Below are 15,849 nucleotides of genomic sequence, written 5' to 3' on the forward strand. Positions count from 1 at the left end.
TCATTTAGGGATGCTTTGAAAGGGTTGCATTCTGCCTTAGGATAGGTGAGGGAACGAAAGCATTCCCGGGCGAAAATCTGGAACATCCCTAGATTGCAGAATCGGTGAGTTCAAGACGACTGTAGTTAGATCCCACAGAGAAGATCCGAACCTGGCATTTGGGCCACACATCTTATACAATGTCTGTCTGTCTGCACGAATGTCTGTCTGTCCATCAAACTCGCAAGGCACTGACTTTCCAAGTTGCTCTCTGGATTCTGTTTTCACGTCGTCTCAGAGCTATGGGAACCAGATGCTCCCAGGAGAGTGTTGGAGTTGTTGCAAGGAAGGTGGGGAGCCGGGTCCGGTGGTGGGCGCAAGGCACTCACATATAGAGTGCGGCCAGCGGTGGGCAGCTGCGCGCCAAGAGCCCTACAGCGCTGTCAGGAGTGGGCGGCGCAGGGAGAGCCGCACTCTAGGACAGCTGGCGCCGCCGTAGCAGCGAGCAGAACGCTGACAGGTTCTGAAAATAACAGCTGCGGAACAATCTTTCTGTTTGGACAACGTGGGAAGGGCCATTGTTCACAAATTGGTCTCTTCAATAACACCTGCATGCACAGTTAATAATCTATTGTCGGTCTCCCCCGGCTTTCAAAGACAAAAGACCGCAGCGGAGGGAGGAGCGAGAGGTGACTGGAGAGAGCGGAGCTACTTGGGAACCAGGCAGGGTGCAAGTGAGGACTCCGGGTCCTGTTTCTGGATCCATTTCGGTTGTTCAAGGCGGATCTGCTTTCATTCCCCTCTGCCGCTTTTATCCTCGCAGGCCACCAACATCGCAGGGGCGAGCATCATTTCCTATGCAGTTGCTAAGCGCCCTTCCTTGAAAGTCAGCGGGTCAATACAGCTAAAGTGGCCCCAGGATGGGAAAGGTCACATGTGTGTATGTAAATCAAAAGGTTTATGAGGCGCAGGTGGCTCACACTCCCGCGAGGATTGTAGGATTGGCACGTCAAAGCCAAAATGGAACGGAGGTATGTGAGTCCTAGCCCTAGCCCAGTTTAGTACGGCACCTCGGGAACGCTTTGCAAATACAGATTGGGATTCTCCCCTGAACTCTCCCGTTCAAGCCCGGATCACAACAGCGTGAAGCCTGCTGGGAATACATTCAGGCCACATCCTAACAGAAGAGGAGCCAAGGGACCCAGTGGGGACTTGGCTCTTGAGCTTGCTGGCTCACATCCCGTGTCATGTCGTCTTCCTTACACTACTTGGTAGTACAGCGACACCATTGTGGGTTATTTGCATTTTATTTTTGCTCCTTTCTATCAGGCCTAAGATTCGGTAATAGGCCCGTGGAAACATGGGGCTGTATTTATCCCACCCTTACTGTACTGTTCGGTGCGGTTTCCCTGGTCACACGGAGTAATTTAAGTTTAACTAAGATAAGATGAGAAATTGGAGCGATGGTTCAGTGATAAACGGGGCCCATGTTCTGTTCCCGGCACTCATATAAGCTGGTTTACAAGTGTGTCTAGCTCCAGCTCCAGAGGGTCTGATGCCCCTGGAACACAGACTCTCACTGCACATAGACAATTTTAAATACGTGTGACATATAGCTAATACATGCTAATAGAATTTTTTTTTTTATTTTTTGAGACAGGGTTTCTCTGTGTAACAGCACTGACTGTCCTCTTGTAGACCAGGCTGGCCTCAAATTCACCAAAATCTGCCTGTCTCTGCCTCCCGAGTGCACCACCACTGCCCAGCACGAATAGAATTTTTCTTTTTCTTTTTTTTTTAATATTTATTTATTATGTGTACAATATTCTGTCTGTGTATATGTCTGCAGGCCAGAAGAGGGCACCAGACCTCATTACAGATGGTTGTGAGCCACCATGTGGTTGCCGGGAATTGAACTCAGGACCTTTGGAAGAGCAGGCAATGCTCTTAACCACTGAGCCATCTCTCCAGCCCCCACGAATAGAATTCTTAAAAGCACCATTTTTTATATAAAAATATGAGCTACTGTGGTAGTTTGAAAGTAATTGGCCCCCATAATCTTATAGAGAGTGGCACTATTAGGAGGTAGATTTGTTTGAGTGGGTGTGGCCTTCCTGGAGGAAGAGTGTCTTGTAGAGGCAGTTACTGAGGTTTCCTAAGCTTAGGATACTGTCCTGTGTCGCAGTCAACTTCCTGTTCTCTGTAAGATACAGGACGCTCAGCTACTACTCCAGCACCGCATCTGTCTGCATGCCGCCACGCCCCTTGCCATGACGATAATGGACCGAATCTCTGAAACTATAAACAAGCCACCCCAATTAAATGTTTTCCATATAAATGTTGCCATGGTCTGTCTGGAGATACCACACAGAGGTTAAAAGCACTGACTGTTCTTCCAGAGGTCCTGAGTTCAATTCCCAGCAACCACTTGGTGGCTCACAGCCATCTATAATGAGATCTGGTGCCCTCTTATGGCATGCAGGCATACACGCAGGCAGAACACTGTATACATAATAAATAAATAAATCTAAAAAAAAAGTTGTCATGGTGTTTCTTCAGAGCAATAAAAACCTTAACTAAGATAGATATATAGAGTTAAATTTAGTAAATTACATGTTTGACCCAAACATTGAAAACTACAGAATGCTGTTGAGGGAAACTTTAGGACTTAAATGCACTCTATGCTCACAGGATGGAGAAGCTTGATTTCATTAAGACAATGTTTCTCAGAGATAGAAGGGCCAATAATTAAGAGCACTTGATGATACTGCAGAGGTCCCACATGGTACGCAACTCACATCTGTGACTTCAGTTCCAAGGTCCTAACACTTTCCTCCCCTGAACTTTGGGGATACCAGACATGCAAGTGGTACACACACACACACACACACACACACACACACACACATATATATCAGGGCATACACATAACATAAAATACAAAAAAGTTTTAAAGTAGAAACTGACAAGTTGGTTCTAAAATTGATATTGGCACCCAGAGAATTTAAAATAATCTAGACAATATTGAGTAGGAGAATAAAATCGGAAGGTTTGCATGACTTCATCTCAGGACATAAAGCCACTGGAATGAAGATGTTTGGGGTCTGATATAGAGTCTAGCTAAGCAGTTCTCAAACTGTGGGTCACGACCCCTTTGGGGGATGAACGACCCTTTCACTGAGTCACCTAAGACCATCAGAAGACACAGATATTTCCATTGCAATTTATAACAGAAGTAAAATTACAATTATGAAGTAGCAATGAGTTTGGGTCCCACATCTAGGGGCTAGAGAGATGACTCAGTAGTTTAGAGTACAGCCTATTCTTCCAGAGGGTCCGGAACTCCCAGCACCCTCATGGTGGCTCACAACCAGGGGATCTGATGATCTTCTAGCATCACCAGGCAGGCACGTGGAGCACAGCTATACATACAGGCAAAACACTCATACACATTTTTTTAAAAAACATGGTATAGAGCCAGGTGGTGGTAGCACAAGCCTTTAACCCCAGAACTTGGGAGACAGAGGCAGGTGGATCTCTGAGTTGGAGGCCAGCCTGGTTTACAAGCAAATTCCAGGACAGCTAGAACTGTTACACAGAGAAACCTTGTCTTGAAAAATAATAATATTTTTTTAAAGGTATAGATTTTGTTTAAGTCTCAAGGAAAGTCAATTGCCATGAAAAGTGACCCAAAACTCTTCAACCTCGGAGTGGGCTTTATTCATCAGAAAGATGAGAAGGGAGAGAGCAGAGCATCTCATGAGGGAAGAGTTTCACCATCATGCTTCTTTGGGAAAACTCTTCTTCTGTTCACAGGCTTTGCTCAGAACCCAGGTGACAGGCTCATCACATGAGAGGAGCAAAAACCGCTACACTTAAGATTCAAGATTTAAGTGTTGAGTAGTGGTGGCACATGCCTTAATCCCCCCCCCCCCCACACACACACACTTAGGAGGCAGAGGCAGGTGGACCTCTGTGAGTTCAAGGCCAGCTTGGTCTACAAATCAAGTTCCACGGTGGCCAGGACTATGCACAGAGGAACCCAAAATTTAAACTTAGAGTTCCTTGCTGTTGATTTCCATTTAGCCAAACCCTGCTGTTTCTCTCTTGTTTCCTTTTTTTCTTTTAATTAAGTAATAGAAATAAAGACATCCTAACAAAAAGGGAAAAGGCACTTCTGAGGGGAGGTGGGCTGAAAGGAAGGTAAAAAGTACCAGAGAGAGCAGGGATTCTTTCTCCCTGCCCCTCCAATATCACCTTCTAGGTCCACCTACACTCCACTCCTCCATACAGCTCTCCCTGCTCTTCCGCCACCTTCCCTGCCCACCCTCTTCTCTGGCAGCCTATACAGTCAACAACCAGGGTGCCCTATGGCCTGACAGCCAGGAGAGCCCCTCATGCAAACGATCCACCTTCTCGCTGTGTGCACCGGATTTCGTGCTTCACGTGAAATAGAGACCGCGAAGGAAATGTTGTGACTGCAGGAATGTGGGCAGAAGTCGGTGGCCTTCTCTACAGTTCAGAGTTATGTAACAGTACTGGTTCCTCCCGGGCTCCTGACTAGAAATCAGTTCAGATCAGAGGCTTTGAAATGGCAGGAGATTAGCCAGGACCGATGACTAAATCAATGAGCTCGTGCCAGAGATTCAAACAAATGAAGATAATATGGGAATCCAGAAACAAAACGAAAGCAAACTTGATAACAAGGAAGGTGAGCTTCTTCTCTTGTGCCGGATGTAAGGATGACAATATGATAAAATTAACCGGGGTCCAAAGGTCTCGTATGCTATTTTAAATGCTACCAAGGAAAAGTCTTTTCTTTTTTCCTTCCTCTAATTTCAAAGCTTACCCGCTTGCTTCAATATTTTATCTTCTTCAAAGTTCCCCTGCGCTTCCTCTCTTTCATTCTGATCCACTCCGGGTATTTGAGGGCCTCATTTGCACCAAGTGTTTGCTATTGACGGCAAGATGAAACCTGTAACTATTCTACCATGATTTTTGACATGGTGGAGAGTTTGCATGGATTTAGGCAGAATGGTAAACACACACACTCTCACACACACGCACACGGCTGGCAGGAAGGATGAATCTAACCTTTGGACTAGATGACTCAGATATCAAAGGTAGTCGGTTCTTCATTGATGCTAAAAAAATGATACAAATCAATTTTTCAAAGGCTCCAAAGATCACAGAACAAAGGCAAGAAGGAAGCTGTGTGCAGCTGGGCTGGGAGGGCAAGTGTGACAGCCTGTGACTGGGAGAGGCCATGTGACAGTAAGCCATGTGGAGATGTGGGCACAATAGAGAGGTGACGTGAAGCTGTGTCCTCCTGGAACTTCCGCTTTGGACAGAGGATTCAGAGTCTTTTCTGCACTCTGACTCGGGACGGGGACCTGGCATTGCATGAGAGCCTGGGCCACAGGTCTGATGGCTTTTGTTTCTCGGCTCTTAAGGGAAAAGGTTCGGATCATAAGGAAAGCTTGCCAGATCAAAATCTAGCGCAAAACGTGTGAAAACCCGGCTGCTTTCTAAAAAAACGGACGCATCCCTAGGATGTGAGGCTTCCTTAGAGTCGGTTTGGGATCCAGCTGTGTAGCCCTGGGTGGATGGAGACAGGAACTGCACAAGATCAGTTCCTCTGCACAGGTCCCAGGATGAGGCGCGAGAAGACTGATCAGTTCATCTGCACCGGGCCAAGGCTGAGGCAGCGGCTGCTCGCGCAACCCAGCTCTGTTTAGTGGGCTCCGTGTCTCAGCACACGGCACTTTCCTCCTGGCACTTCCTCCCGTTTGCTCGAAGGTAGCTCTCCAAGCCAAATGTCCACAGGGTGCTCCCTTTCCTAGTGAGTGCATAGTTGGCAGAAAAGGGTCCCCAAAGGAATGGTGGACCGAGGCGCTAAGACTCATAGCCGGTCTAAAACATTTCACCTGCCATTCCTTGGAAATTTGATGTCCAAATACCACAATAAGTCTAGCTGGTAGCCAGTGAAAAAGGCAAAAGGACGTTTACCTCGTGAGGGGGCAGTGCTGCTTCTGTGGTCAAAGGGAGCTTTGTGCAAACAACAAACCCTAAGACAGCCGGTCTCAACCTGTCTATCTTGAATCCTTTCACAGGGGGCTCAAAAGACCATTGGGAAACACAGATATTTACATCACAACTCATAACAGGAGAAGAATTACAGTTACGAAGTAGCAATGAAAATCATTTTATGGTTGGGGGTCACCATAGCATGAGGAACTGTATGAAAGGGTGATGGCATTAAGAAGGTTGAGAACCATTAATATAAGGCCTGGAACTGGGTATAATCAGCTGCACAGGTCCGCGCTGGGAGCAACACCGAGAGAGAGAGAGAGAGAGAGAGAGAGAGAGAGAGAGAGAGAGAGAACACCCCGAAGGCACAGGGCCTCTCTCACTTCTGTTGCCTGCTAGGGCCTCATCCTCCTCTTCCCCCTCCTCCTCTTCCCCCACGTCAGCGTTTAGATTAATCGTAACCCCAAACTTGGGCAAGACAAAGGCTGACTACTGAAGGAATCGCACCACGCCACCGAAGATGGAAAGGTAAAATTGCGCTGTAATGATCTTGCAGACAGAATAAATGTTGTAGTGGATTATTATGTTGTCTAAAAACAGTCTTTTCGAACCATGAATGACACTCGTGAGATTTTCGGCTATTTGCTTTGCAGCGCCTTCATTTCCATTCCGTCTGGAGTGATGGATTCTCTTTTCCTCCGACTCCCCTCTGCCTTCATCTTGGCAGTGGGAAATAACCTGACACGGTGCCTTGAGGAGGAACTCAAGGCACAGCTCCTCAAAGTTCCCAAAGAGTCTGGAAAAATTCCACTTCTGCAGTTGTATCTGATTCCGTGAGTGTGTGTGTGTGTGTGTGTGTGTGTGTGTGTGAGAGAGAGAGAGAGAGAGAGAGAGAGAGAGAGAGAGAGAGAGAGAGAATAGGAGCTACAAAGGCGCCTGGCAGCACGGCCAGCTGCCATGGAGACAGCTTCTGTAAAGAGTTATTTGTGAGGAAGCAGCTAGGGGGTGGGGGCGATGCTGGAGAACAAAGCCAACTCTTTATTGACCTGCAACTTCCCACAACAAACCTGAAAGCTCTCATGTACCTTTTTAAACCTTCCATTTAATGTTTAGTATTCCACAATAAGGATCAAATATCGATGATGTAGTAGTTAACCGATTTAATTAATAATTCCTCATATATATGAGCAATTATAGTGGAAATTCATCCACTTTCTAGGCCCTAGTTTCTCTGGATCACTTTTTTTTTCTGAGATGACCTTTCTTGCCCTAGCCCATGGAAGTCCCAGGATGGTCCATATACTGGCTAGTGCCCAGGTAAGCCAAATGAAACGGTATTATTCCATCCTTCCCTCAATACTTCATTGTTTAATATAGAATTCTTCATTCTTCATAACGTACTTCTCTTGGAGGTTATCCCAGCGTTTCTAAAATAGGATTTGTATTGCTGCTTTACTTCTAACAGCTATCTGATATTCAAGTCTGTGTTTGTGCCATTGTTGGTTAAACTCCTGTTTGTGGTTTTGTGGACTGAATTGTGTGCCCTTGAATATACTGAAGTCCTAACATGAGGTTCTTCAGAACATGACTGTATTTTAAAAACTAGGTCTTTGAAGGGGTGACATGTGATCATTGGTATGGGGCTGTGGCCCTCATAAGAACGAATTAGGGAGTCTGGAGAGATGGCTCCGTGGTTAAGAGCACTCGATACTCTTGCAGAGGACATGAGTTCAGTTCCCAGCACCGACGTCTGGTGCCACACCAGTTCCTGGGGATTTGACCCACAGACAGACATACACACACACACACAAACACACATGTGCGCGCAAATTTAAAAATAAATTTCAAAAAAGAAGTAATTCGCCAGACACAGAAGGAAGACACAGAGAAAGGATGTCCGTCCACTTATCACCAAGAAGAAAGGCTTAGTGTGCACCGGTGGGAGATATCGCCAAATTCACACGTTTGCCTCCAAAACCACGTAGCATACCTAGAGATGCCATCCACTTTATGTGAACAGATTGTGTCCAGTTTGCTTCTGCTCAGTTTACCGAGACTGTATAATATGTCCAACTTAGAGTTGGTTTCATGAAGACATTTGTTGGTACTGGTGATCATGGAAGAGGTACAAGGCTTCCCCACGCACCGTGAGGATGGCAGCCCAGGGCACAGACTGAAGGGCACTTGGAACTTGCCCCTCGGGCCGGCTTGACATCACGCTGAGTTCTTCCCAGCCTCCTGACTTCGTTGTGTGAGGATAAAGAGAGCTGAGATCCCTTTTGACTAGTCCATCCAGGGCGCTGTCGTCTGCAATGGGCCCTGACTGTATACAGGTTTCTTCTAGCTTCCTGAAGACAGAAGTTGGTGCCTGAGTGTCATGAACCTTAGGTGACCACGGTGAGCTTCAGTGCTCCAGGGATCCCTGAAAAGATGCAGCCTTTTCAGGATGCACAGAAGGTGTCGGGAGGGTCCTTCTGTGACCCCACTGCCCCCAAACAACTAGTGCCGCTCTAGAAAACCGGTTTCTTACACCTCTGTTTCAAGGACGTTTTCTGTTCCCGTGAACATAAAAAAGGCAGCCAGAAGCAAGTGGAAACTGTCACCTTCTCATTTTGTTTTACAAGGAGTGGAAGAGGAGAGGTTAAGGTGACCCCAGGCTCTGCATCGTGATGTGTGGCTGAGACTGCTCTGGAAAAGCATCTGCCTAGGACCGTCCTCTCTGCTGTGCAGCCTTATCTTGCTGGCTTCTAATTCACTTTCCGTTTTTCTGCCTCTGCTTCCTGCTCACACCATTTACTCTGGAACCTTTCCAGTTGTACTCACCCTACAAGTCCCAGGCAGAAATAATGTCTTGGGGGCGCCCCCCCCCACCAAGTTACCCCAGTGGAAGGAGCCCGTCTCCTGCCTCTTACCTCTATTCAAGCCACCAAAGTAGTAGCCCCATAGTTCGGACATTGTCCACATGGTTTGTGTTTGCAGCCTGTGTTTGCCAGGACACAGTCCTTAAGGGGCTTCTCGTGGGAAGTGAGCCACTGGTGTGCTATCTCTCAGACTCTGGCCTCACTTGCTGAGGCAGGTCCTTTTGTTCCCGTGAGGTCGCCTTCGCTGTTTGAAGACTCCTCAGGGTGGCCTGTGTGTGGTCTGGACACAGTCTCCTGACTCTAGCTCCGGAGCTTTTAGGAGCTGAACTCCAGCTGGCTCCGTATTGAGCGCAGGAGCTTCTGGTTTTCACCTCTAGGCCTTTCTCTGTCTCATGGGTTTAAGGCGGAGAGGCTCTGCTCCATTTGGCTCCCAGCATTTCAGGCTCAATAGCTCTTCCCCTTTTATTTGCCTTCCCCGCTCTACCTAGAAGGCATTGCTAAGTCTCAGAGCCTGCACTTCGTTTCAGGATGTCATCAAGGGTCCAAGTTCTTCTTGAATGACTTTTTCCTGAGTGTTTATGGGGGCAGAGGGAGGTTCTTTTCTAGGAGACTTCTTAGCACTAATACTCTATAGCAGACCCAATTACAAATTTTGTACCCTTGCCCCATAGAAACCTCACTGTGATCCCACATAGTCAGTGGGTGAAGAAACAGCAGACTGGGACTGAGGAAGACAGAAGCCTTCAGTGATTTTCCAGGTTTTTTGTTTGTTTGTTTGTTTTGTTTAATTTTTTAAAAAAACATTTATTCATATTTATTTTATGTGTATGAATGTTTTACTTGCTTGTTGCTGTGGGACAATGGTCTTGTACTCTGTAAAGATTTGTCACTTGTACTGATTTAATAAAATGCTGATTGGCCAGTAGCCAGGCAGGAAGTAGCGGCGAAGCGACCAGCGTAGGAGAACTCTGGGAGGAGGAAAGGTTCAGTCTGCAGTCGTCACCCAGACACAGACGAAGCAAAATAAGAATGCCTCACTGATAAGAGATACCGAGCCATGTGGCTAACGTAGACAATAATTATGGGTTAATGTAAGTTATAGGAGTTAATAAGAAGCCTAAGCTACTAAGCCAATCAGTTTATAATTAATGTAGACTTCTGTGTGTTTCTTTGGAACTAAATGGCTGTGGGACCTGGCAGGACAGAAACCTTTGTCAACAGCTTGTATGTATAGGCATCATATGCATGGTCGGTACCCACAGAGGCCAGAAGAGGGCATCAAATCTCCTAGAACTACAGTTGCAGATGGTAGTGAGCCACTATGTGGATGCTGGGACCAGAACCTGGGTTCTATGTAAGAATGCTTTTAACCATTGAGCAATTTCTCCAGACCCATTTCCCCTGAGAGACAGGGTTTTTCTGGGAAGCCCTGGCTGTCCTGGAACTCACTCTTGTAGATCAGGCTGGCCTCCAACTCAGAAATCTGCCTGTCCCTGACTCTGGAGTGCTGGAATTAAGGGAATGGACCACCACCACCGGACCCTGGTTTCATCTTTAAAGCTCAGTGTATAACTTTCATCAAATAAAATCATTCGCAGTAGACAGTTTGGCTGAGGTGGTTCTGATGAAAATGCAGTGTGCCCCTGCATTCAGCCACTATCCCTAAGTCAGCAGGGCTGAGCTTTGTCTGTGGAGGGATGCCCTGGTCTACAGCCAGTCACACCATGTATATGGAGAAAACGGGACATGTCCCATGCAGGAAAAATACAAGTTCACTCTTACATAGGCCAACATAGGACCCAGCTTAACCTGGTTGTAGATATTTTTTCTTCCTTGTAGTACAGGGATCCTAAGACTCCACCCCTACCCCTCACCCCCCCCTACACACACAAAAACACACACACATACACGCACACACACACACACATACACACACCGGGCAAGTACTCTGCCACTGAGCTGAACCCCCAACCATTCTTTTCTTTAAAATTTTTCAAGACAGGATCATGTTGAGTTGCCCAGCCTAGCCTGGAATTGTCTCTGTAGCCCAGGCTAGCCTGGAACTCACTCTGTAGCCCAGGCTAGCCTGGAACTCTGTAGCCCAGGCAGGCACAGAACACTGTCTGGCTTCTGCTTCCCCAGTCCCTGGAGTTGCAGGACTGTGCCCCCAGGCTTGGCTTCAGTTTGTTTTCATCTTTCTTTGCTCTTGGCACTTCGCTCCAGGCTCTCTGTGGTTAGCGTTGCTCACCCTTCCTTCCCATACTTTCATCTTGGCGGGTAACAAGCATCCAAGGAGTGGTCAAGTGGGCTGGGAAACAATCTGAGGCCCAAGGCTGCTGTAGGTGCTGAGTTTGGTCCCACCCACACTCCCTCTGAGCTTTAGGTTTTCCATTCAAGCCCAGGAATGCCACACCCAGGTCACTGCAGCTGAGCTCTCTGTAGCTGAGCCAGATTCCTTAGACTCCAGGGTAAAAATGTGCTGAGGAAGCAAGACCTCCAGGCTGTCATCCCGGGGGACTCGCCCCAGTTGCCTAAGCCGGGGCCATAGTCCGTAGGGCAGGAACGGGCGGCCCTGGGCCATGAGAAGTGTGATGCCGGCTTCCTTTCTTCCTGTCCCTACAGAGTTAGGAATGACTAAAGAGTGAGCCAGCATCGAGCACACAGGATGCATTTGTCAAAGCGAGAGAGGCGTGTTTGATCACTTAGACTGACTTGAGGTTTCCACCTACAAAGGAATGTCTCTTCCCTTCCGGAAGATCAGTTAAGAGTTTCAACTTCAACAAATCCTCTGCCAATGCCACACATGGTAAACCCCAGACTGCTCCCTTTGGGTACGGAGAGGGAAGCAAAGGTACCAAAGGGGAACTGAATTGCAAACTGACACTCAGAAGCACGCGTGTTTCACTGACTCTGAATTGTCAGATTAAATAAGGAGACAATTCAGGAGCATTAATGAGTATAACCCACGTTTGCAAAGCAGCTTAGAGTTCAAGAAGCAATTTCTCATATCTATCAGACAGAGTTCAGTGCTGATAAACTGAGAAGTTCAGGCAGAAAAGGGATTAATATAGGGATCAGATACAGCTGCAAAGGCTGGAGGGACTGACATCAGGTTGGATCTCCAAGATAACTTTCACAACTGTATCCCCAAGATGGCTTGCTGAGACATTGTCCACCTCTGTCATAGCAAGGAAGCTACAGCCAGAAGGGTTGGCTTTAAGCCAGATATCAGTACTGCTGACCCCAGGCCCATAGGACTATGCCTGCACACATAGGATATATATATCTCCCACCTGGTCCTCTCCCTTCTCAGCTTTCTACATAGCACTTGCAAGCAGACATATGACTGGTAGAACCCCCACACCATCTGAAAACATAGCTGCAAGGGAGTTTAGGAATTGGGGGTTTTTACCTTTCTAACTTTTACAGTACAGGGTGTACATTGGAAAGCTGGACCAGATATCCATTCTGAAAAGCTCTCTGAGGTTCACAGGAAATCTGGAAACAAGAGGAGAGGTGTTTGTCTTACTTGTTATATGAGGAAAATTGAAGGGATGGTAAGGATACAGCAAAGCTGAAGAATCCCAGGGGTTGACCTGGGTGAAGGGCTGAGCAGGAGCTGTGTTCTATGGATAAGGGTTAGAAAGTGCAAAGGTCCTACCAACAGAAGGAAAGAGTTGTAACCACAGAGCTGAATGAAAACCAAGCTACTGTCAGCCAGTACAGGAGGATTCACAGTAATCCTGGGGCAGCACAAGGGGTGGGCAGATGGGCAAGCTCTGTTAGAATCTGGCCTTTGTCCTAAGAAGGATAAGACACCAGTCATTCAAGGCTCACGGTGCGCGCGCGCGCGCGCGTGTGTGTAGGGGGAGGTGCTTAGGGAAGGTGTGCATGGGGCTTGGTCACACACTTCAAAGTGACCACTGTGCTTTCTGATCGCATGATCACACCGTTTTGCTGCAGTCCACAAACATGTCGCTGTCCCAAACTGCCCCGCCCTGGATTTTGTTTTTCTGTAATTGCCATGGATTTTTAGATCCAAGAAATAGGATTTTTTTTAAACAAAAATAATAATAATAACAGATGGTAAGAATGGGAAGGTGTTAATAGCTGTATATGTTTCTCTGTTCGTTTCAATGTTCGTCATGGTTGGTTCCCTGTCAAATCTCAAAATATGAGAACTACCATGGTGCTCACAGTACCAAGAAAGCGGCTCCTTCAAAATATTTATGAATCTTGATATTCCTAATGCTTGACAGTCTCAGTGGCAATAGGATAGGGCTTTCATGGACCAAAAGGTGAGAGCATTAGCTTAGGCTAACTCCCAACAGGACTTCTCAGTCGTGAACCTCTTCTTACGTTTGCTGAGTGTGTACTGAGCACATGGGTGACTTCTTTTAGTATTAGATTTAGCTTTCTTCAGCAAAGTTGAAACTTTCCTCTCAGTTGGGACAATCCTTAGGCACCTCTGTTTCTCCATCTACAGCTACTAGATAGGAGGGGAAAGCACAGCCATTTCCATTTATATTGGGAACTCTGAAAGAAATAAACAGGAATTCAAACTGTGTGTGTGTGTGTGTATTTAAAGAAATCCCGTGAAAACCTAAATGGTTAGTGAAGTACAACAATAACAGGTGATAATCAGGTTCACAGAGACCGAGGGAAGAGGTTGCCAGTGAGGAGAGAAAGCAGGACAGGAGTTGGTGAAGATGGGAAGAAAAGATGTTGAGGCAGGAGCGGCGTAGTGTGGTGCTGGACCAGTGTTTCACTTTGGGAAGATGCGAAAGTCCTGGAGACAGACTGTGGTGACATTTACCCAAGAGTGTCGCATTCTTAACGGCACTGAGCTGCACACCTAAACATGATTAAAATGCTAAATCTGATGCTATGTGTTTTTTCCGCCATAATTAAAAGTAGAAGTCATTAGGAACAAGGCATTGTCTCAATGAGGAGACACTAAGCTTGTGACTTTTAGTTCAGATGCTGTGTATGTGCGGTTCTATTAAAAACAACCTGTTTCCTGAAAACACAAAGCTCACCCAGGCCCTCTTTTCCTGTGCTTTTGTGCATCCTGAGGCTGGTCAGGAAGTGAATGACTCACGGAGCCTTATGACAGATCTGTGAGTCACACACATGCGTGCACGCACATGCACAGGTGAGCGTGCATGAGCGCGCGCACGCGCACACACACACACACACACACACAAACACACACACACACGAGGACATGAGTCACCCTTGAAGGCTTGTAAAACAGATGCCAGAGAGATGTATCTGGGTGCATACGAAGGGCAACAGCCAGCTCATGACCAATGCATTCTTGAACCGCCTCTCCCAGGGATTAGCAATGAGCTGCAGCCATGGCTAGAGCTCCTGGCCCAGCCCTGTGATGCCTTCTCTGGCCTTCTTAAGAACACCTTTACTGGCAGCTACAAGGGGGTTATGGTAAGTAGAAAATCATGGTGCCCACTTGGCCACTGTTTCAGGGCTTTCTTTTCTTCCTAACATGAGGGGCAGTGGATTTGGTCACATGGAGACTTTGGTGCAAGCTTAACTACCCTGACATCCTCCTGAGCACCAGAAGTCAAGGTGGGAGTCAGTTGTGTCAACAACTTGACTAAGAGGTGAGAACTTGGTCTTGGCTCCTTGCTGGTTTTGTTTTGTTACTGTGGTAAGATCCATAAACTTTGTGACCTCAGTTTCTTCATCTGTAAAATGAAGGAGGTGGGGTGGCATGGGTTAGTACACAGCACACTGACTGCTCCTTTTTGTTCAATACTTAAACCACAACTCCTGGTACCTGAGACAGACACAGACCTACTACCTACAACCTATGATCCCTGTTCCCAGCACTCTGCCTCTGAGTCCTCATACCACTGTCTGTTAATTGGGATTAAGCATCTGACATGATTCCTACTTGTCATCTTAAACACGGCAGTGCTGGACTTCAACTCTGCCTTGTACAATTTTTCCTGGTGCATCCATTTCCCAAACAGAGAAAGCAATGATGTAATGTTGGACAATGGTCTTGTACCCTGTAAAGATTTGTCACTTGTTTTGGTTTAATAAAACACTGATTGGCCAGTAGCCACGCAGGAAGTATAGGTGGGGAAACCAGAATAAAAGAATTCTGGGAAGAGGAAAGGTTTAGTCTGCAGTCATCACCCAGACACAGAGGAAGCAAGATGAGAATGCCTCGCTGATAAAAGGTACCAAGCCACGTGGCTAATGCAGATAAGAATTATGGATTAAGATATAAGAATTAGTTAATAAGAATTAGTTAATAAGAAGCCTGAGCTAATAGGCCAACCAGTTTATAATTAATGTAGGTGGAGGCTGCCTGTTTGTTTCCTGGCCACCCAGACCTGAAATAATAATACAGAAACTATATAAATTGCAATATTGTTTGGCCAACAGCTAAAGCATATTTCTAGTTAGCTCTTACATCTTAAATTAACCCATTTCTATTATTTTATATTTTACCACAAAGTTCGTGTTTTATTAGCAAGGTTCCTGGAGCAACTGTCTCCTGCTGTGGCTGCATGGTGACTCCTTGACTCTGCCTACTCCCTTTCTCCATCTCTGTTCAGATTTTCTGCCTGGCTTTACTCTGTTAAGCCATTGGCCAAAAGCAGCTTCTTTATTAATCAATGGCAATAAAACATTTCATAGCATTCAGTGGGGAATCCCACATCACCTCTGTGTGTTTCTTTAGGGTTGAACAGCTGCAGAATGGTGTCTTATACTATAAATGCAGACACAAAGCTTGTGTGTCTTCTCTTGCCTGCTGGATTCAGTTCCTGTGCCCTGCTCATGCAGATGACTGCTGGTCTGTGAGTCTACCCCTAAATAAAGACCCCTTTTTTATACTCCATTCTGAGCTAGTGTGGGACTACTTTATTGTAAACATCTACAATGATGGACCAAAGAAATGACCCCATGCAAGTCCTGTTTAGTGAACCAATGAGTTTATTAGGGT

The sequence above is a fragment of the Microtus oregoni genome, unplaced genomic scaffold (assembly GCF_018167655.1).
Source record: "Microtus oregoni isolate MIOR12 unplaced genomic scaffold, Mior012 000037F_ref0000500, whole genome shotgun sequence".
NCBI lineage: Eukaryota > Metazoa > Chordata > Mammalia > Rodentia > Cricetidae > Microtus > Microtus oregoni.